This window comes from Bos indicus x Bos taurus, chromosome X, assembly GCF_003369695.1.
Source record: "Bos indicus x Bos taurus breed Angus x Brahman F1 hybrid chromosome X, Bos_hybrid_MaternalHap_v2.0, whole genome shotgun sequence".
Lineage (NCBI taxonomy): Eukaryota > Metazoa > Chordata > Mammalia > Artiodactyla > Bovidae > Bos > Bos indicus x Bos taurus.
Genome location: NC_040105.1, coordinates 59,331,762 through 59,355,232, shown reverse-complemented (window position 1 = coordinate 59,355,232; position 23,471 = coordinate 59,331,762). Strand labels below are relative to the sequence as shown.

General features: G+C 44.2%; 2 pseudogenes across 2 annotated transcripts; both read left to right on the top strand.

Annotated features, from left to right (window-relative positions):
• The first annotated feature begins 365 nt into the window (after window positions 1-365).
• LOC113887741 lies at window positions 366-6,362 on the top strand (annotated as a pseudogene). The gene has a single exon (XR_003509812.1). The product of XR_003509812.1 is annotated as a germ cell-less protein-like 1 pseudogene (transcript).
• A 10,311-nt stretch (window positions 6,363-16,673) lies between these two features.
• LOC113887738 lies at window positions 16,674-22,672 on the top strand (annotated as a pseudogene). Its single transcript, XR_003509811.1, has one exon. The product of XR_003509811.1 is annotated as a germ cell-less protein-like 1 pseudogene (transcript).
• The last annotated feature ends 799 nt before the right edge of the window (window positions 22,673-23,471 follow it).

Here is a 23,471-nt window from a genome sequence, read left to right as displayed (position 1 = left end):
AGAAGGCTGAGTGCCGAAGACTTGATGCTTTTGAACTGTGGTGTTGGAGAAGCCTCTTGAGAGTCCCTTGGACTGCAAGGAGATCCAACCAGTCCATTCTGAAGGAGATCAGCCCTGGGATTTCTTTGGAAGGAATGATGCTAAAGCTGAAACTCCAGTACTTTGGCCACCTCATGCGAAGAGTTGACTCATTGGAAAAGACTCTGAGGCTGGGAGGGATTGGGGGCAGGAGGAGAAGGGGACGACAGAGGATGAGATGGCTGGATGGCGTCACTGACTCGATGGACGTGAGTCTGGGTGAACTCCGGGAGTTGGTGATGGACAGGGAGGCCTGGCGTGCTGCGATTCATGGGGTTGCAAAGAGCTGGACACGACTGAGCGATGGATCTGATCTGATCTGATCTGAAAGTCATTTAGCAAACGAAATCAGATGACATGGATATGTCACTGGGCTATACTTAATAGAAGTTCTTGATTGAAGTTCTTACTGATGATTCTACTATTACTTCTAACGATATTGTTTTCTATACTGCCTGCTTCAAGAAGTGTTGTTCCTTACATTATCAAGTGTGTGACTGAGCCACTGATATAATGATGGTGTGCAGCTCCATATGAAATCCATAAGTATAATGGTGTGACTCTGTATATAAGAAGCAACAAGACAGAATATTTTCCTGGACCAAGAGACTAGTAAGACAGGTGTGGTCCAGAGACTTTTGTTACTCACAGGGCCTAGTCCAGTAATAACACACTGAGTGGCCTATCAGTGAGATCTTTGACAGACCTGCGAATGAACCCTCCCAGCACCATGGAACAAGATGGTAATGAAATGCTCTGCGAACCATGGTCAAACTCATGGCCATAAAAGGGCCCTGCTCTGGCAACTGGCACTTGCTATCTGCCTCTACAAAGATTAACTCATGGACACTACAGCTGCTGACCTTCAACGTCCCCTGAAAGGAGTTCAGGGTGAAAATCAGAAATTAGGCACTCGCTCTGTGTTCTGGAAAAATGGACAAAACAGGCCTTTGGAGAGTTAGAGATTTTCAGGTAAAGATTTTCTTGAGCCCAAATTCTTGCATCTTCTCATACCTAGAAAAGCACCTAAGTTGTTAATGGGGACAACTATTTTGGCTTTTACAGTAATACCACAGTAAGAAGCCAAGGCCTACCTGGACAAACTTTGACAACTGGCTACCTCAAGCACCTGTCTACGCTGGGTTATAGACTCATTCACCTGAAAAGAAATTATAAGATTTATTTTGTCTGTTAAATTTCAGGTTTTCATTCTTTCAGCTACTTCTAACTGGGTTTTTTATACCTACATTCAAAATGTATATGAATATGCCAGATGGCTCCATTCTTATAAATAGGGCAGCCCAAGTGTTGACTCTACCCAGACCAGGATCAAAGTTACTATCAAATGTAAGCTGATTCTTGCAGGTTATTCTTGGACTGCTGATTACAGTAATTCATCTACTGATATTTGGTCTCTGCCTTTTAATCTACTTATCTAGTTTGTGCTTTCTAAAGGATACAGTGGCTTCCCAGACAAAGTAACAGTGATGCAGAGATTCTGGCCACTCTTCAAAATGGACTCCCCTGATGTTCCACCGTGGTTACAGATACAATCTTGGTTTACAAGCTCTCCTTTGTGAAAAACTATCTTGACTACAATCATTGTAATCATTCTGTTTTTTGCTGTTTGCTCCTTACATATATAACTGTGTATTTACTACTTGGGGCCCTTGGATCAGAAACCCTAAGTAAAAGGGTAAGGAGAATATGTTGCTTCAACCGCTTAGGGTCAGTGCCCCTCACCTGCAGGAAGCAGTTACTGACAGATTTCTCTGCCCCTTTCCCCTCAGCAACAATATTCTCCTAAAATAAAAAGGGGGAACTGAGAGAGTTAACTTAGGCAGGTTGATAAGGAGTCAAAGCCTAAGGCCCCTTTAAGGAGGAGATAAACATTCTTTCTTTTTCACATTCTTTGCTATAGATATGTAGGCCTCGTAGGCAGCAGTATCTCTTATTCAAGGACATGTCTTTTTTTTTTTTTTTTTTTAAGCTTTGGATATATGTTATGGGAGAAGGTCTGGGTAAAAACTTCCACAGCTGTAGCTCTGGGTTAACCTGTTCCTTCTGGCTAATCTCGTGCTGATGTCATCCCAGGAGGTATGTTACAGGAAAGGGTCTGGAAAAATTCTCGAAGTCTTGAGGTATCTTTTATCTAGTCTCAGCAGCTAGTTGAGAAGTGTATAACGCCTTGCTTAAAGTAGTGAGGTGGGTTCTCTCCTGCTCCCTTCTGACGTCTATGTCTGAAGCTTTTTCTGTCACTTTCACTTTAGATAAAATCTACACAATGCTCCAAGTGACTGAGACTGTCTTTGGTCCCGAGTTAAATCTTCTCCTTCGGAGACCATGAATCTGGCGGCACTGTTCACCATTCACCATTAGCTGTCACAACTCTAGAGTCAGTATTCATGTTTCTCTCGTGCCAAGCACCACTCAACCTGAAGCATTATATAGACCTTCTTATCAACTTTCTATAGCCATCTAACAGAGAATATTTAAAATGTGATTTAAGGTTATCCTGTCCTATTCAAAGTGTGTAAACATTCTACTCACATGATTTGAATAGGGCAGAATCTTTGCGACCCCATGGACACGAGTTTGCAAGTCTCTGCTATTCATGGAATTTTTCAGGCATGAATACTGGAGTGGGTTGTCGTTTCCTCCTCGAGGAAGTCTTCCCAACCCATGCCTCATGCGTCTCCTGCATTGGCAGGTGGATTGTTTACCACTGGGAATGTTTGGGAAGCCCCAAACATTCTACTTAGGCAAGGTCAAATGACCTGAGAGACTTACCGTTTTCAAAGTTTTTTCCCTTGCATTGTACTTTCCTTGTCATTGAAAGGTCCACACTCTCTCTACACCGTATACTTTGTTTAGCATATAACACTTGTCGGTATTTAATATTATTAATTTCCTCAAAAATCAAAATCCATCTCATTCATTCCTCATTTCTTTCAGTGTTTAAGTTTGTTACATGCTTAGCTGGTGTCTAAAATAGAGACAAAAGCAAAGACTGGGCAAACATTGCCACTTTTATCACAGAAAATGTTTTGACAGCCGCAAATGATGGGATAACCTAAGAAAATAATTACAGAAATTAAGGTGCATAGAGCACAGAGCTGGAACCAAGACGTAATTATCCAAAAAAAGGAGTGATCAGTAATTATGTCAAATGGGGAAGAGGAAATGATGTTCTTAAGATTCATGGGGAAAATTCATACACAAAGTCCTCTGTTCCACCAGTATCCTACGAAGGGAGCCCCAGAGAAATCATCCCTGGAGGGAAAGATACACAGAGTGGAATTCCTGGTACAGAGTGCACTTATCCTGTGATGGGGAGTGGGAGGGGTAGGGGAAAGCCTCGTGGGTGTGGCTTTGCGTGGCGTCCAAGATGACGTCACAAACATCAGCCGTATCCAACGACACCGTGGGCTGAGCTAGTGCCAGTGGCGGCTGCGTCTGGTGAGGAAGCTTGCCCTCTGCACCCCTGAGGTAAAAGCCATGGGAGCAGTCAACAGTCAGATGCCCTCGAACAGAGTGGGGCATGCCCCAGAGGAGCCAGGTGCCCCTGAGGGGGAGGAGGAGGCCGAGGAGGTAGCAGTGGCAGTGATAGAGGAAGGGGAGGAGAGCGAAGAGGCCAGACCCACCACTAGCCAAGGGCGCCACAAGCGGAAGACAGGCCCAGAAGGGCAGCTCACAAAAGCGCCTCACAGGAAGCGAGCAAAAGACCGTTTAGAGTCCGTTTATAAGACACTTTTTCTGAGAGGAGAAGGGAGTGACGTGCAGATCCGTGCCTTGGGGAAGGAGTGGAACTTGCACAAGGTCTACTTGTGCCGGTCAGGATACTTTGCTAGCATGTTCAGTGGTGCGTGGCGTGAGACAACCATGGATACTGTAGAGTTGCAGATGCCTGACGAGAACATTGATCGTGAGGCACTGCACGAGGCTTTAGGTTCCCTGTACCGAAACTCTGTGCTCATCCCACCCGGTCGAGTGGTCCCCATGCTGGCCACAGCCAGCATGCTGCAGCTGGACAAGCTGATTCAGCAGTGCGGAGAGATAATGAAGGAGACGGTCAGTGATCAGACCGTGTGCAGCTACTACTGCTCTGCTGAGAGCTACGGACTGCAGAACATCAGGGCCATGTGTCTTCAGTGGCTGCTGGACAACCTGATGACCCAGCATAGTGAGGAGTTATTGAGAGAAGTTAGCCTGGATCTCATGAAAGAGGTCATTGCCTCTTCAGAGCTCTTCGTGATGGAGGTAGAGATGGATGTGTACACGACGCTGAAAAAGTGGATGTTCCTGCAGCTGCAGCCGACATGGAGAGGCCCCCGCAGAGACCTACTGCCTGACGCCGACTCGTGGTTTGCCAGGTCCAGGCAGGAGTCAGAGGGCACCCCTTTCCTGGAGACCGAGCAGGGCAGAGCCTTCGTGCCAGCGTTCCAGCAGCTGCGGCTTGCCTACATGATCTGCGACCTGCCGTCAGCACGCATCATCGACCAGGATGCACTGATCCCTGCCACGTGGCTGACCCCAGTGTACAAAGAGCAGTGGCTCGCCCTCCTCCGGGCTGAGCAGACCAGAGACCTCGGGCCCGTGGATGTCTTCGTGTCCGACCTCCAGAGGACCAGCATGCGGTGCGGGGGCCAGCTCCTCAGGGATAAGCAGTGCACCTGGCGGTGGGCAGGCTTCAACGTCGGCTGGGACTTGGTGGTGTGCTATGCCAACCGGCGCATCATTTTCAAGCGCAGCGTGCTGAACAAGTCTTGCGGTCTCGGGGTCAGCTTACTCTGGCAGAGAAAGGTCGCGTTCCGCTTGCGCCTGGCCTCCTTGGACAGGGCTGGAAGAGCCATTTTCCGGAAGGAGACAGAACTCCAGGTGCTTTCCCTGGGAAAGGATGAAGAGCTAGAGGTGGTGAATCTGGAGAACGAAGATGTGGTTTTCCCCATATATGTGACCTGTAATTTCCTGTACCTCCCCAGAGAGGGGCGTTTCCCTGAGTGAGGACTCCTGAAAACAAAATCTCAGAGAGGTGAGCAGCTCTTTTCCTGGGGTCAGGGACGACCAGCTTTGTCCAGATGCCAGCTCCTTCTGCGGGACCAACCGGACTTGCCCACCTCTGGTGGCCCACCTCTGTCAGAGTCTTTGTTGAACTGTAGCTCATAATACTTGAGATCGTTTACCTGAGCCTATGAAGAGGAGAAATGTTAAAGCCCTGCTCCCCCAACACCTTTAGACCTCATTTGTGCTGTTAAAGTGGCAACCTGTCCTCCTGGTTCACCATCCATCAATGCCCCCTCCCATCATTTCTGCAAAGTCAAAGACCAGTTGACTTTAGAGAGAACCTGTGAACCTACCTGCTCTACTACTGCTGGTGAAACTCTTTTAAAATATGCATTTCCTTTAGCTTGATTAAAGGAATGTTAAAGAAACCGTTTGGTTTCTCTTTCAGTTCGCGTGTTTAGAGCCACTCTGCCCCACTCATTACCACTACTACCGCTAGCTTCCTTTGGATTGCTTCCCTTTCCCCATTCCCTGCCACTGAGTGTGTAGTACTTGGTTCCCATGATCTCTCACTCTGTGAACGCACCCAGGCTACACTGATGATCTTCTCTTTATTGGTTGTTCCTCAACATTCTTAGGTTAGTTGACTTCATATCGTATCTTGATGTTACTTTGGCTTTATTTTGACTTTCCTAGCATTTTAACCCTAGAAAGACGCCTCCAATCTTATACAACCCTATATTGGGGGTGGAGTGGAAGGCGGCAGATTGATGCTATGAGGACATCTCGGTACTAGACAGACTTTTTCTGTGGCATACAGCCACGAATTATTTATGCACCAGAATGCACTCTCTAAGCACGCTGATGGCCTTTGCCCTTCAGAAACATTTGACGTTGGAATTGTACGTGGAAAGACTCTTTCCCGCTTAAAAACAGGTCTGGTAACCTCTGGAAAGAAACGCTTTTGAATTATAATGGGAATTATTTGGCATCTGGAAGTGGGATCACGAGAAGTCCACACTAGTAATCAAAAGGGTAAGATAAAAAGTGTTTTTGTCACAAAAGGAGAAGCACACTAGTCACGATTTGAATTTGTTAGTTTCTGATTACTGTTAACTTACAAATTGTCACCATCCCATTCCCTCCATTGAGTCATTTTGAGGTCAAAGAATGGAAAACTCTATTTAAGAATCCATATAAATAATAAATACATGCTTGGAAAGAGTGTGATAAATTAATACAAGATGAACAAATAAAAAAAAATAGTATACTCTATTGGTGTTTGGCAGATTCATGTTGATGTATGGCAAAACCAATACAATATTGTAAAGTAATTAGCCTCCAATTAAAATAAATAAATGTACATTTAAATTAAAAAAAAAAAAAAAACAGTCACCAGATTTAAGGCTTTACTTAGTTGAAATCAGAATTTTCCTTACTGGTGGTTTATGTTTCTCTTCCCAATTAGATTTTATCCATTGTCCATCAGTGAACAAATTACTTTTGACTTTATCCATTCATTCATTCCTTTTCCTCTTTAAGGAGATTTGAAAGGCTTCCTTATCCCAAACCCACATACTAGGATTAGAGTAATATTTACGTGACAGTTACTTATATGAAATGGTTCAACCAGGAAGCTGCTGTTGCATCCTTCGATGTTTGCCCTTAATTTTGCAGCCCCCTACCCTTTCTTGTGTTCCCTTATATTCCATATACCTAACCAACTACAAACAATAGACTTCATTTTATTTGTGTTTAAAAATAACTGGGGAGAAGAGTAAGTCATGATTCAGTTGAAACGTAAAAATTATTGTTATTTTTTTTTTTCAGGTAAGAATTTCACTTTCTTTATGTAAACTCTCTAAGCAATTTGAAATCACTTGTTCTTGAGCTGAATGCCAAGATGCCATTTCATCTAAACAGAGGTATCCTCAGTTGGGAAATTCAGAGACTACTTAGCTACAAGTGTACCTTGACTGAAAGATCTGCTTTTGTTTTCCTACCCAACGAGCTTTAAATCCTTAAATTGCTTGTTGCCGCTTACAATAGAAAGATGTTCAATAATGTACAAACAGTGACAGCTGAAATACACTCATTTAAACATTTAAACTCTCACAAACCCTGACTGTTGCCATTTGCCAGTTTGGGCAATTTATCCAATACCTGTCTCTATTTTTTCTCTCTTTTTTTTTTTTTCTTTTCTTTTTGACTGCTCAGGATGAGGAAGAAACCTTTTCCCATGTTGATACTCATTTTGTTAGCCTCTTCGTAAAGGCAAGGGGAGATGGGGAGGCAGGGCGACGAACAGTCATGGTAATGCTACAGGAAACCATCAAGCTAAATAACAGCAAAGTAAACGCCACACTAAAGGAGATGTACCCCTATGGGATACCACGTGGTCCTTGACAATGATGAGGATTTATCCCTGTCTCTGTTTTTCCCTCTCTGTATGTCTGCCACTCTCTCTGTCATCCCCTATCTCTGTCTCCATGATGTCTGTCTGCATCCCTGTCTAATTTCTATCTACCTCTGTCTTTGTCTTCCTCAGTCTCTGTCTCAGACTGCCTATCTTCGTCACTCTCTGTCTCTGTCTTACTGTCCGTTATCTTTCTGTTTCTCTCTGTTTCTGACAATCTGTTTGTGTCTGGGTCTCTATGTTTCTGTCTCTGTCTCTGTATTTCTCCAGTGCTTCTGTATCCGTCTGTATCTGCATCTCTCTGTGTCTCTTTCTCCATCCGTCTGTCTTTGTCTTTCCCTTTCTGTCCCGATCTGTCTCTGTCTTTCTCCCCACCCCCAACCTTGTTTCTCTCTGACTCTCTCTCTCCCCATCACTATCTCTATGTCTGTTGGCTCTCTTTCAGTGTGCGTCTGTCTTTCTCTGTCTCTCAGTCTGTCTGTCTCTGTCTTTCTCTCTGTGTCAATCAGCCTCTGCCTGTCTCCCTGTCTCTGTCTGCAACCATCATTCTTTGCCTTAGTTTGAATGGGTGTCTGTTTGTCCCTGTCTGTGCCTGGCTTCCTCTGCCTCCCTGTCTCTGTCTCCATCTATTTCTACCTGTCTCTGTCTGCCCCTTTCTGTGTATGCCTTTCTAGCTGTCTCTTTTGCGGGAGGAGGTACAATTTCTGAGTCTGTCCATCTGTTGGGCTTTCTCAGCCTGCCTGACCAGCTATCTCTGTTTTTCTGTCAGGCTGTCCTGTCTCTGGCTGTTTCTACATCTGGTTCTGTTGCATCTTTTGATAGTCCATCTCTGCTTCTGCCTGTCTTAAGGAGACAGGAATGAAATGTTATTACAATTCGGTAGACAAACCCTCTTCTGTCATCTTCCCTTCCAGTGGTGTCCTAGAGATAGATGCTGGAAGAAGATAAAGCTTAGCATTCGTGTGCAAAGACACAAGAGACTTAAATAAACAATGACTTATGAAGGAGAAAGCAGTGCCCCAGGGATGGAAGTGGGATGGACACAGACAGCAGACCAGTGTAAATTATGCTACTGTGGAAAGGGTCTATATATAAACAGCACAAAGATGACACTGAAATTTCGATGAAAGATAAATCATGTGCTGGAAAAAGAAAACCAACTTTTTAAGAGGAAAATAAAAAGAAGAGGGAGTGTCCAGCCACAAGGTCTACAGGAAGGTACTTGCCAAGTCTCAGCCACAGAATTTGGACATGAAACTGCCTGGTGAGAGTTAAAATAGCAAAATTCACCTATTTTATATAAGCACATCACATCAGTTTAGTCATGCGATTAAACTTAAACTTTTGAATTGGGGTCAGCAAACACACACACGCACACACACACACACAGACACACACACACATGGAAATAAGTGGATTGAAGCAGAATCCAAGGTTTTTATGTCATCACCTGTTCAGCTAGTAACATGACTTCTAAGACATTCATACACACACACACACACATTTATATTTTATGAGCCCTCATGAGGTTCCACCCTTTCCTCGTCCACTCAGCTACCTGGGCCTTGATGCCCTTCCCTTTATTCAAGATAAATCTCTTGAAAGGGGTGTGTCATCTGCCCCCTGTTCTAAGGTTTACTTGCTTGACTCCAGGCACCATCTATATGTCATAGACTCTCAAATTCATAGCCCATGCACAGACCTCGTCTTTGAATCCAGACCTATAGCCAGCAGTCTGCCCCACCACTTGGAAATCTCAAAGGTGGTGCGATCTACAAAGGAACAAAATAGAACGTATAGTCCAGGCAACCAATTTTAATCTAAATGTAGATTCCTTCCTCATTTGAGTAAATAAATAGAAAGACACTGATGCTGGTAAGGAGAAAATAACCAGGATGTTAGCTGAAACTTATACTTCTTCAAGTGCTTGTGTTTCAGAAGTAAAATTTGTCTATTCATGACATTCTAAAGAAAGGTGGCAATTTTTTTTTCTAGTAGTAAGAGAATTGAAATTTACCTCATTTATTTAGACAATAGCCAATTGATATATGAACAGTCTTCGGGAATGATTTGTTCTAACAGTGCAGATGAAAGTTTGGTCTAGTCTGTGAACACGTTTTCCATGTCAGTTGCTATGATTAGATTCTGAGATCAGACACCAAAGGATAAATTTCACTCCACATTGTAGCAAACTTCAACTATCACACTTGGTTTAAAGACCAGCAGGGTAATAAGATGCAGTGGAAGGAACAAAAACTATCTGGGCAGATTCAAGGTAAGATTTGAATACCCAAAAGATCCTTAATTCTCTGAGCAGTATTCATCACATAAACACACTGCATTACATTGGTGATGTCTGTCAATTATTTTAAAAAATAAAAATAAAAATAGTACATGGTGATGGCAAAAATAGGAATTTACAAGCAGCTGATGGTTTTGATTAGCGTGTTTGCTGTACATGGGATTTTATGAAGAGTGGTGACTCTAAGTGAATTAAAATCATCCAAGCGGTCACGAAGAGCATGTTTTGGGTGAAGGCAAGTGGCTGAGTATGGTCCACCACAGGTGAGGAGACTTGCTGTAGAGGTATATTCTTAAAGATGGTAGCCCCTAGTCGTATGTGATTATTTAAATGGATTAAAATTAAATAAAATGGAAAATTCAGTCTCTCAGTCTCACTCGCAGCATTTGAAGTGCTCAATGGCTACATGTAAACCCGTGGCTACTATACTGTGCGCAGCGCAGATATGGAACATCTCTATCAGCGCAGAGGATTCTGTGAGATAGTGCTGTTCTATAATCAGTCATTCCAAGTAAAATTTACATTTCTTTCTGCTTCTGAATACATAGGTCGCCTGGATAACCTATGTGGGGGTGGGTGATGTTTGTGGGGATGGGGAGGAGTTAGAAAATCGGACATACAGAATGGTCACATTTGGATTTACAGGGTCTCATCAGGGTCTTATTTGTCTCACTGTGCTTACCGAGATGTTATGGAGGCTGGGGACAGGGCTTGAGGAAGGTTGGTAGCCACCCAAAGGAACCGTTTGTTCTGGAACCCTGTGCTTTGGAATGTGAAGAATTTGGGTCTAATCTTCTGTGGCCCATACAGCATCTGACCTGGTGGTCAGGCCATCATCTCAAACTCATTGTCCAAAACTCAACCTTTGCTTTCTTTCTCCCATTCCACGATCATGAATATCTATTTTCAATATATTTGATGGTTGGTCTTTTACTGTTCATATTGTTAGTATCTCCACCAGTATACTAGCCCTCTTCTCAGTCGCTAGGCCTTGAAATCGCTGGTTGAAAGGATACAAAATAAATGTCTTTGTAAACTGAAACTTACATTAGAAATAATAGCATGTGGGGTTATTGTAAAGACATTTAGATACAAATACGTAAATACATAAATCAAATACATTTGAGTCTTCTGCTTTGCTTTGCCATCAGGTTTAACGTGATATGATATTTCGATGCCTCCCAGCTTAAGACCAGCAGGAACACATTTGTAGTTGAACAATCTGAGTTTATTATTCTTTGCAGTGAAGGAGAACATACACAGTGAAGGAACTGTGGGCCACACAAGTACGTGGGTGATAGAAAAGGGATGTTAAGAGATTTGGGCTTGGGACTTCCCTGCTGGTCCGGTGGATGAGCCTTTGCCTTCCAAAGTAGGTGGTGTGGGTTCGCTCCCTGGTTGGGGAAACTAAGGTCCCACATGTCTTGTGGCCAAAAACCAAAACATAAAAGAAAACAAACAAACTAACAAACAAACAAAAAAAAAAACAGAAGCAATATGGTAACAAATTGAATAAAGACTAAATAAAGGGACCACCTCAAAAAAAAAAATTAAAGAAGAAAAGAGGTGGGCTTGTTTTAGGTGATTTGGGTGAATTTTTAAAGAAGCAGAGCTCTGATCTGGATTGGATACTGTCAGGAAGACAGGGAATTCCTATGACAGTATCTTAATAAACCTTTTGTATAGAGAGAATAGATTAGAGTGAGGTTAAAGCTACAATTGCTGAAAACAAACAAAGAAACAAAGCAAAGGGGAAAACAAAACCCCCAAACTAGCAGTCACTCATACTAGCTAGGAGAGGGATATACGGTGATTTGTACAGTGATTTTGCTTTTGTCTGTGCTAAGGAACAAAAAAATCATGAAGTGGCCTTTGTTTTGTCTCACTTTATCATGATCTCAGAGTGACAAGATCTCATGATCTCACCTGAAGTTGGCATTCCCTGAGATTTTTTTCAATGTCTAATGGGAGAATAACATGTCCTAGCCTGGATGTCAAGAGATATTTTTTAGTACCCCCTTCTGGCCACAAGCCATTAACCCATGTTATCTAGATTATCAACATTGCTCTGAGTTTGATGATCAGGAATTTGTTTAGAGAATGTAGTCTGTAGTAGGACATGGATTGGTCTCTCCTGCTCCTTTTGCAGTAGAATGCATCATTGAATACTCTGGTGTGACACGGGCTGTGCAATAGCATTTAAGACTCCAGACAGGATGCATTGGCCAACTGCAAAACAAGTAATCAAACGAAACACAATGATTATTAGTCCTTGCAACAGGACTTGAAGTCAAGGGCTTGGATTATTAAAAACCAGGCAATGAATCCAGCTGGGTTCACCTTTGAGCACCACATGACTTTTGTTAGAATCAAAGACAAGTTTTGGACCACCCTTGCTAGTTATGATTTTCCCTAATGTGAGAATAGCAAGTCACAAAGCCTATATGAATAGGGAGTCAGTTATTCTTCGTGTGTGTGTGTGTGTGTGTGTGTGTGAGAGAGAGAGAGAGAGAGAGAGAGAGAGAGTCGCTCAGTCATGTCTGACTCTTTGCAACCCCATGGACTATAGCCCAGGAGGCTCCTCTGTCCATGGTATTCTTCAGGCAAGAATACTGGAGTGGGTTGCCATTCCCTTCTCCAGGGGATCTTCCCGACCCAGGGACCGAACCCGGGTCTCCTGCATTGCAGGCAGATTCTTTACCATCTGAGCCACCAGAGAAGCCCTTCCTGGTGAGTTTTTAAAAGAAATTGGTTTGACTGTTACTGGATAATCCCCTCTCTCTAACCCCTCCCCCCTCCCCCACCCGTTTCTGGGAAACAAGATCTGCTGGAATGTTTAGTTTAACATATCACAGAGTCTCAACAATTATCCTGAACACACAAGATAAGTTAGCGTATGCCATATGGGTGTTATATAAGATGTTACATAACAAATAGTACCTCATTGTGGCACGGCCTCTATCAGGAGAATAAGCATCATTTGTTACAACTAGAGACAGCCGATTTTGTGTTCCTCAAGGTAAGTGATGTATTTAGCAGAACTTCCCTCGTGTGGCTCAGCTGGTAAAGAATCCACGTGCGGTGGAGGAGACCTGGGTTCGATCCCTGGGTTGGGAAGATCCCCTGGAGAAGGGAAAGGCTACCCAGTCCAGTATTGTGGCCTGGAGAATTCCACGGACTGTATAGTCCATGGGGTCGCAAACAGTCGAACACGACTGAGTGACTTTCACTTTCAACCAGTTTCACAAAGCAGGCTGACTATCATGAACAAATGGAATATCTTGAGCAAATTTGACTCTCAGGGTCAGGGTGGCTCCAATAATGGAGCCTACTCTTGATTGAGTGGGACTCACCGACAGGGCGCAGGAATGGCCGAGAGGAGCTACCCCGCGTCTCAGGTAAGGGGCGGTGGCCGGGAGGAGCAATCCCAAGCCCGAGGCCAGGGGCGGCGGCCGGGAGGACCGACCCCACATCCAAGGAGCCGTGGCTGCCTGGGCGCAGGAGGCCTAGAGGAGCTATCCCACGTTGAAGGTCAGGAAGGGCGGCGGTGAGGAGATACCCCTCGTCCAAGGTAAGGAACGGCGGCTGGGCTTTGCTGGAGCAGCCGTGAAGAGATAACCCACGCCCAAGGTAAGAGAAGCCCAAGTAAGACGGTAGGTGGTGCAAGAGGGCATCAGAGGGCAGACACACTGAAACTGTACTCACAGAAAACTAGTCAATCTAATCACACTAGGACAACAGCCTTGTCTAACTCAATGAAACTAAGCCATGCCCATAGGACAACCCAAGACGGGTGGGTCATGGTGGAGAGGTCTGACAGAATGTGGTCCACTGGAGAAGGGAATGGCAAACCACTTCAGTATTCTTGCCTTGACAACCCCATGAGCAGTATGAAAAGGCAAAAGGAGAGGATACTGAAAGAGGAACTCCCCAGGTCAGTAGGTGCCCAATATGCTACTGGAGATCAGTGGAGAAATAACTCCAGAAAGAATGAAGGAATGGAGCCAAAGCAAAAACAATACCCAGCTGTGGATGTGACTGGTGATAGAAGCAAGGTCCGACGCTGTAAAGAGCAATATTGCATAGGAACCTGGAATGTCAGGTCCATGAATCAAGGCAAATTGGACGTAGTCCAACAAGAGATGGCAAGAGTGAATGTCGACATTCTCGGAATCAGCGAACTCAAATGGACTGGAATGGGTGAATTTAACTCAGGTGACCCTTATATCTGCTACTGTGGGCAGGAATCCCTCAGAAGAAATGGAGTAGCCGTCATGGTCAACAAAAGAGTCTGAAATGCAGTACTTGGATGCAATCTCAAAAACGACAGAATGATCTCTGTTCGTTTCCAAGGCAAACCATTCAACATCACAGTAATCCAAGTCTATGGCCCAACCAGTAAGGCTGAAGAAGCTGAACGGTTCTACGAAGACCTACCAGGCCTTTTAGAACTAACACCCAAAAAAGATGTCCTTTTAATTATAGGGGACTGAGTGCAAAAGTAGGAAATCAAGAAACACCTGGAGTAACAGGCAAATTTGGCCTTGGAATACGGAATGAAGCAGGGCAAAGACTAATAGAGTTTTGCCAAGAAAATGCACTGGTCATAACAAATACCCTCTTCCAATAACACAAGAGAAGACTCTACACATGGACATCAACAGATGGTCCACACCAAAATCAGACTGATTATATTCTTTGCAGCCAAAGATGGAGAAGCTCTACACAGTCAGCAAAAACAAGACCAGGAGCTGACGGTGGCTCAGATCATGAACTCCTTATTGCCAAAATCAGACTTTAATTGAAGAAAGTAGGGAAAACCTCTAGGCCATTCAGGTATGACCTAAATCAAATCCCTTATGATTATACAGTGGAAGTGAGAAACAGATTTAAGGGCCTAGATCTGATAGATAAGAGTGCCTGATGAACTATGGAATGAGGTTCGTGACATTGTACAGGAGACAGGGATCAAACCATCCCCATGGAAAAGAAATGCAAAAAAGCAAAATGGCTGTCTGGGGAGGCCTTACAAATAGCTGTGAAAAGAAGAGAAGGGAAAAGCAAAGGAGAAGAGGAAAGATATAAGCATCTGAATGCAGAGTTCCAAAGAATAGCAAGAAGAGATAAGAAAGCCTTCCTCAGCGATCAATGCAAAGAAATAGAGGGAAACAACAGAATGGGAAAGAGTAGAGATCTCTTCAAGAAAACAAGAGATACCAAGGGAACATTTCATGCAAAGATGGGCTCGAGAAAGGACAGAAATGGTATGGGCCTAACAGAAGCAGAAGATATTCAGGAGAGGTGGCAAGTATACACGGAAGAACTGTACAAAAAAGATCTTCACGAGCCAGATAATCACGATGGTGTGATCACTGACCTAGAGCCAGACATCCTGGAATGTGAAGTCAAGTGGGCCTTAGAAAGCATCACTATGAACAAAGCTAGTGGAGATGATGGAATTCCAGGGGAGCTATTTCAAATCCTGAAAGATGATGCTGTGAAAGTGCTGGGCTCAATATGCCAGCAGATTTGGAAAACTCAGCAGTGGCCACAGGACTGGAAAAGGTCAGTTTTCATTCCAATCCCAAAGAAAGACAATGCCAAAGAATGCTCAAACTACCACACAAGTGCACTCATCTCACGTGCTAGTAAAGTCATGCTCAACACTCTCCAAGCCAGGCTTCAGCAATACGTAAACCGTGAACTTCCAGATGTTCAAGCTGGTTTTAGAAAAGGCAGAGGAACCAGAGATCAAATTGCCAACATCCGCTGGATCATGGAAAAAGCAAGAGAGTTCCAGAAAAACATCTATTTCTGCTTTATTGACTATGCCAAAGCCTTTAGCTGTGTGGATCACAATAAACTGTGGAAAATTCTGAAAGAGATGGGAATAGCAGACCACCTGACCTGCCTCTGGAGAAATCTGTATGCAGGTCAGGAAGCAACAGTTCGAACTGGACATGGAACAACAGACTGGTTCCAAAGATGAAAAGGAGTACGTCAAGGCTGTATATTGCCACCCTGCTTATTTACCTTCTATGCAGAGTACATCATGAGAAACGCTGGACTGGAAGAACACAAGCTGGAATCAAGATTGCCAGGAGAAATATCAATAACCTCAGATATGTAGATGACACCACCCTTATGGCAGACAGTGAAGAGGAACTAAAAAGCCTCTTGATGAACGAGAAAGTGGAGAGTGGAAAAAGTTGGCTTAAAGCTCAACATTCAGAAAACGAAGATCATGGCGTCCGGTCCCATCGCTTCATGGGAAATAGATGGGGAAACAGTGGAACAGTGTCAGACTTTATCTTTTTGGGCTCCAAAATCACTACAGATGGTGACTGAAGCCATGAAACTAAAAGACGCTTGCTCCTTGACAGGAAAGCTATGACCAACCTAGATAGCAGATTCAAAAGCAGAGACACTACTTTGCCAACAGAGGTTCGTCTAGTCAAGGCTATAGTTTTTCCTGTGGTCATGTATGGATGTGAGAGTTGGACTGTGAAGAAGGCTGAGTGCCGAAGACTTGATGCTTTTGAACTGTGGTGTTGGAGAAGCCTCTTGAGAGTCCCTTGGACTGCAAGGAGATCCAACCAGTCCATTCTGAAGGAGATCAGCCCTGGGATTTCTTTGGAAGGAATGATGCTAAAGCTGAAACTCCAGTACTTTGGCCACCTCATGCGAAGAGTTGACTCATTGGAAAAGACTCTGAGGCTGGGAGGGATTGGGGGCAGGAGGAGAAGGGGACGACAGAGGATGAGATGGCTGGATGGCGTCACTGACTCGATGGACGTGAGTCTGGGTGAACTCCGGGAGTTGGTGATGGACAGGGAGGCCTGGCGTGCTGCGATTCATGGGGTTGCAAAGAGCTGGACACGACTGAGCGATGGATCTGATCTGATCTGATCTGAAAGTCATTTAGCAAACGAAATCAGATGACATGGATATGTCACTGGGCTATACTTAATAGAAGTTCTTGATTGAAGTTCTTACTGATGATTCTACTATTACTTCTAACGATATTGTTTTCTATACTGCCTGCTTCAAGAAGTGTTGTTCCTTACATTATCAAGTGTGTGACTGAGCCACTGATATAATGATGGTGTGCAGCTCCATATGAAATCCATAAGTATAATGGTGTGACTCTGTATATAAGAAGCAACAAGACAGAATATTTTCCTGGACCAAGAGACTAGTAAGACAGGTGTGGTCCAGAGACTTTTGTTACTCACAGGGCCTAGTCCAGTAATAACACACTGAGTGGCCTATCAGTGAGATCTTTGACAGACCTGCGAATGAACCCTCCCAGCACCATGGAACAAGATGGTAATGAAATGCTCTGCGAACCATGGTCAAACTCATGGCCATAAAAGGGCCCTGCTCTGGCAACTGGCACTTGCTATCTGCCTCTACAAAGATTAACTCATGGACACTACAGCTGCTGACCTTCAACGTCCCCTGAAAGGAGTTCAGGGTGAAAATCAGAAATTAGGCACTCGCTCTGTGTTCTGGAAAAATGGACAAAACAGGCCTTTGGAGAGTTAGAGATTTTCAGGTAAAGATTTTCTTGAGCCCAAATTCTTGCATCTTCTCATACCTAGAAAAGCACCTAAGTTGTTAATGGGGACAACTATTTTGGCTTTTACAGTAATACCACAGTAAGAAGCCAAGGCCTACCTGGACAAACTTTGACAACTGGCTACCTCAAGCACCTGTCTACGCTGGGTTATAGACTCATTCACCTGAAAAGAAATTATAAGATTTATTTTGTCTGTTAAATTTCAGGTTTTCATTCTTTCAGCTACTTCTAACTGGGTTTTTTATACCTACATTCAAAATGTATATGAATATGCCAGATGGCTCCATTCTTATAAATAGGGCAGCCCAAGTGTTGACTCTACCCAGACCAGGATCAAAGTTACTATCAAATGTAAGCTGATTCTTGCAGGTTATTCTTGGACTGCTGATTACAGTAATTCATCTACTGATATTTGGTCTCTGCCTTTTAATCTACTTATCTAGTTTGTGCTTTCTAAAGGATACAGTGGCTTCCCAGACAAAGTAACAGTGATGCAGAGATTCTGGCCACTCTTCAAAATGGACTCCCCTGATGTTCCACCGTGGTTACAGATACAATCTTGGTTTACAAGCTCTCCTTTGTGAAAAACTATCTTGACTACAATCATTGTAATCATTCTGTTTTTTGCTGTTTGCTCCTTACATATATAACTGTGTATTTACTACTTGGGGCCCTTGGATCAGAAACCCTAAGTAAAAGGGTAAGGAGAATATGTTGCTTCAACCGCTTAGGGTCAGTGCCCCTCACCTGCAGGAAGCAGTTACTGACAGATTTCTCTGCCCCTTTCCCCTCAGCAACAATATTCTCCTAAAATAAAAAGGGGGAACTGAGAGAGTTAACTTAGGCAGGTTGATAAGGAGTCAAAGCCTAAGGCCCCTTTAAGGAGGAGATAAACATTCTTTCTTTTTCACATTCTTTGCTATAGATATGTAGGCCTCGTAGGCAGCAGTATCTCTTATTCAAGGACATGTCTTTTTTTTTTTTTTTTTTTTTAAGCTTTGGATATATGTTATGGGAGAAGGTCTGGGTAAAAACTTCCACAGCTGTAGCTCTGGGTTAACCTGTTCCTTCTGGCTAATCTCGTGCTGATGTCATCCCAGGAGGTATGTTACAGGAAAGGGTCTGGAAAAATTCTCGAAGTCTTGAGGTATCTTTTATCTAGTCTCAGCAGCTAGTTGAGAAGTGTATAACGCCTTGCTTAAAGTAGTGAGGTGGGTTCTCTCCTGCTCCCTTCTGACGTCTATGTCTGAAGCTTTTTCTGTCACTTTCACTTTAGATAAAATCTACACAATGCTCCAAGTGACTGAGACTGTCTTTGGTCCCGAGTTAAATCTTCTCCTTCGGAGACCATGAATCTGGCGGCACTGTTCACCATTCACCATTAGCTGTCACAACTCTAGAGTCAGTATTCATGTTTCTCTCGTGCCAAGCACCACTCAACCTGAAGCATTATATAGACCTTCTTATCAACTTTCTATAGCCATCTAACAGAGAATATTTAAAATGTGATTTAAGGTTATCCTGTCCTATTCAAAGTGTGTAAACATTCTACTCACATGATTTGAATAGGGCAGAATCTTTGCGACCCCATGGACACGAGTTTGCAAGTCTCTGCTATTCATGGAATTTTTCAGGCATGAATACTGGAGTGGGTTGTCGTTTCCTCCTCGAGGAAGTCTTCCCAACCCATGCCTCATGCGTCTCCTGCATTGGCAGGTGGATTGTTTACCACTGGGAATGTTTGGGAAGCCCCAAACATTCTACTTAGGCAAGGTCAAATGACCTGAGAGACTTACCGTTTTCAAAGTTTTTTCCCTTGCATTGTACTTTCCTTGTCATTGAAAGGTCCACACTCTCTCTACACCGTATACTTTGTTTAGCATATAACACTTGTCGGTATTTAATATTATTAATTTCCTCAAAAATCAAAATCCATCTCATTCATTCCTCATTTCTTTCAGTGTTTAAGTTTGTTACATGCTTAGCTGGTGTCTAAAATAGAGACAAAAGCAAAGACTGGGCAAACATTGCCACTTTTATCACAGAAAATGTTTTGACAGCCGCAAATGATGGGATAACCTAAGAAAATAATTACAGAAATTAAGGTGCATAGAGCACAGAGCTGGAACCAAGACGTAATTATCCAAAAAAAGGAGTGATCAGTAATTATGTCAAATGGGGAAGAGGAAATGATGTTCTTAAGATTCATGGGGAAAATTCATACACAAAGTCCTCTGTTCCACCAGTATCCTACGAAGGGAGCCCCAGAGAAATCATCCCTGGAGGGAAAGATACACAGAGTGGAATTCCTGGTACAGAGTGCACTTATCCTGTGATGGGGAGTGGGAGGGGTAGGGGAAAGCCTCGTGGGTGTGGCTTTGCGTGGCGTCCAAGATGACGTCACAAACATCAGCCGTATCCAACGACACCGTGGGCTGAGCTAGTGCCAGTGGCGGCTGCGTCTGGTGAGGAAGCTTGCCCTCTGCACCCCTGAGGTAAAAGCCATGGGAGCAGTCAACAGTCAGATGCCCTCGAACAGAGTGGGGCATGCCCCAGAGGAGCCAGGTGCCCCTGAGGGGGAGGAGGAGGCCGAGGAGGTAGCAGTGGCAGTGATAGAGGAAGGGGAGGAGAGCGAAGAGGCCAGACCCACCACTAGCCAAGGGCGCCACAAGCGGAAGACAGGCCCAGAAGGGCAGCTCACAAAAGCGCCTCACAGGAAGCGAGCAAAAGACCGTTTAGAGTCCGTTTATAAGACACTTTTTCTGAGAGGAGAAGGGAGTGACGTGCAGATCCGTGCCTTGGGGAAGGAGTGGAACTTGCACAAGGTCTACTTGTGCCGGTCAGGATACTTTGCTAGCATGTTCAGTGGTGCGTGGCGTGAGACAACCATGGATACTGTAGAGTTGCAGATGCCTGACGAGAACATTGATCGTGAGGCACTGCACGAGGCTTTAGGTTCCCTGTACCGAAACTCTGTGCTCATCCCACCCGGTCGAGTGGTCCCCATGCTGGCCACAGCCAGCATGCTGCAGCTGGACAAGCTGATTCAGCAGTGCGGAGAGATAATGAAGGAGACGGTCAGTGATCAGACCGTGTGCAGCTACTACTGCTCTGCTGAGAGCTACGGACTGCAGAACATCAGGGCCATGTGTCTTCAGTGGCTGCTGGACAACCTGATGACCCAGCATAGTGAGGAGTTATTGAGAGAAGTTAGCCTGGATCTCATGAAAGAGGTCATTGCCTCTTCAGAGCTCTTCGTGATGGAGGTAGAGATGGATGTGTACACGACGCTGAAAAAGTGGATGTTCCTGCAGCTGCAGCCGACATGGAGAGGCCCCCGCAGAGACCTACTGCCTGACGCCGACTCGTGGTTTGCCAGGTCCAGGCAGGAGTCAGAGGGCACCCCTTTCCTGGAGACCGAGCAGGGCAGAGCCTTCGTGCCAGCGTTCCAGCAGCTGCGGCTTGCCTACATGATCTGCGACCTGCCGTCAGCACGCATCATCGACCAGGATGCACTGATCCCTGCCACGTGGCTGACCCCAGTGTACAAAGAGCAGTGGCTTGCCCTCCTCCGGGCTGAGCAGACCAGAGACCTCGGGCCCGTGGATGTCTTCGAGTCCGACCTCCAGAGGACCAGCATGCGGTGCGGGGGCCAGCTCCTCAGGGATAAGCAGTGCACCTGGCGGTGGGCAGGCTTCAACGTCGGCTGGGACTTGGTGGTGTGCTATGCCAACCGGCGCATCATTTTCAAGCGCAGCGTGCTGAACAAGTCTTGCGGTCTCGGGGTCAGCTTACTCTGGCAGAGAAAGGTCGCGTTCCGCTTGCGCCTGGCCTCCTTGGACAGGGCTGGAAGAGCCATTTTCCGGAAGGAGACAGAACTCCAGGTGCTTTCCCTGGGAAAGGATGAAGAGCTAGAGGTGGTGAATCTGGAGAACGAAGATGTGGTTTTCCCCATATATGTGACCTGTAATTTCCTGTACCTCCCCAGAGAGGGGCGTTTCCCTGAGTGAGGACTCCTGAAAACAAAATCTCAGAGAGGTGAGCAGCTCTTTTCCTGGGGTCAGGGACGACCAGCTTTGTCCAGATGCCAGCTCCTTCTGCGGGACCAACCGGACTTGCCCACCTCTGGTGGCCCACCTCTGTCAGAGTCTTTGTTGAACTGTAGCTCATAATACTTGAGATCGTTTACCTGAGCCTATGAAGAGGAGAAATGTTAAAGCCCTGCTCCCCCAACACCTTTAGACCTCATTTGTGCTGTTAAAGTGGCAACCTGTCCTCCTGGTTCACCATCCATCAATGCCCCCTCCCATCATTTCTGCAAAGTCAAAGACCAGTTGACTTTAGAGAGAACCTGTGAACCTACCTGCTCTACTACTGCTGGTGAAACTCTTTTAAAATATGCATTTCCTTTAGCTTGATTAAAGGAATGTTAAAGAAACCGTTTGGTTTCTCTTTCAGTTCGCGTGTTTAGAGCCACTCTGCCCCACTCATTACCACTACTACCGCTAGCTTCCTTTGGATTGCTTCCCTTTCCCCATTCCCTGCCACTGAGTGTGTAGTACTTGGTTCCCATGATCTCTCACTCTGTGAACGCACCCAGGCTACACTGATGATCTTCTCTTTATTGGTTGTTCCTCAACATTCTTAGGTTAGTTGACTTCATATCGTATCTTGATGTTACTTTGGCTTTATTTTGACTTTCCTAGCATTTTAACCCTAGAAAGACGCCTCCAATCTTATACAACCCTATATTGGGGGTGGAGTGGAAGGCGGCAGATTGATGCTATGAGGACATCTCGGTACTAGACAGACTTTTTCTGTGGCATACAGCCACGAATTATTTATGCACCAGAATGCACTCTCTAAGCACGCTGATGGCCTTTGCCCTTCAGAAACATTTGACGTTGGAATTGTACGTGGAAAGACTCTTTCCCGCTTAAAAACAGGTCTGGTAACCTCTGGAAAGAAACGCTTTTGAATTATAATGGGAATTATTTGGCATCTGGAAGTGGGATCACGAGAAGTCCACACTAGTAATCAAAAGGGTAAGATAAAAAGTGTTTTTGTCACAAAAGGAGAAGCACACTAGTCACGATTTGAATTTGTTAGTTTCTGATTACTGTTAACTTACAAATTGTCACCATCCCATTCCCTCCATTGAGTCATTTTGAGGTCAAAGAATGGAAAACTCTATTTAAGAATCCATATAAATAATAAATACATGCTTGGAAAGAGTGTGATAAATTAATACAAGATGAACAAATAAAAAAAAATAGTATACTCTATTGGTGTTTGGCAGATTCATGTTGATGTATGGCAAAACCAATACAATATTGTAAAGTAATTAGCCTCCAATTAAAATAAATAAATGTACATTTAAATTAAAAAAAAAAAAAAAACAGTCACCAGATTTAAGGCTTTACTTAGTTGAAATCAGAATTTTCCTTACTGGTGGTTTATGTTTCTCTTCCCAATTAGATTTTATCCATTGTCCATCAGTGAACAAATTACTTTTGACTTTATCCATTCATTCATTCCTTTTCCTCTTTAAGGAGATTTGAAAGGCTTCCTTATCCCAAACCCACATACTAGGATTAGAGTAATATTTACGTGACAGTTACTTATATGAAATGGTTCAACCAGGAAGCTGCTGTTGCATCCTTCGATGTTTGCCCTTAATTTTGCAGCCCCCTACCCTTTCTTGTGTTCCCTTATATTCCATATACCTAACCAACTACAAACAATAGACTTCATTTTATTTGTGTTTAAAAATAACTGGGGAGAAGAGTAAGTCATGATTCAGTTGAAACGTAAAAATTATTGTTATTTTTTTTTTTCGGTAAGAATTTCACTTTCTTTATGTAAACTCTCTAAGCAATTTGAAATCACTTGTTCTTGAGCTGAATGCCAAGATGCCATTTCATCTAAACAGAGGTATCCTCAGTTGGGAAATTCAGAGACTACTTAGCTACAAGTGTACCTTGACTGAAAGATCTGCTTTTGTTTTCCTACCCAACGAGCTTTAAATCCTTAAATTGCTTGTTGCCGCTTACAATAGAAAGATGTTCAATAATGTACAAACAGTGACA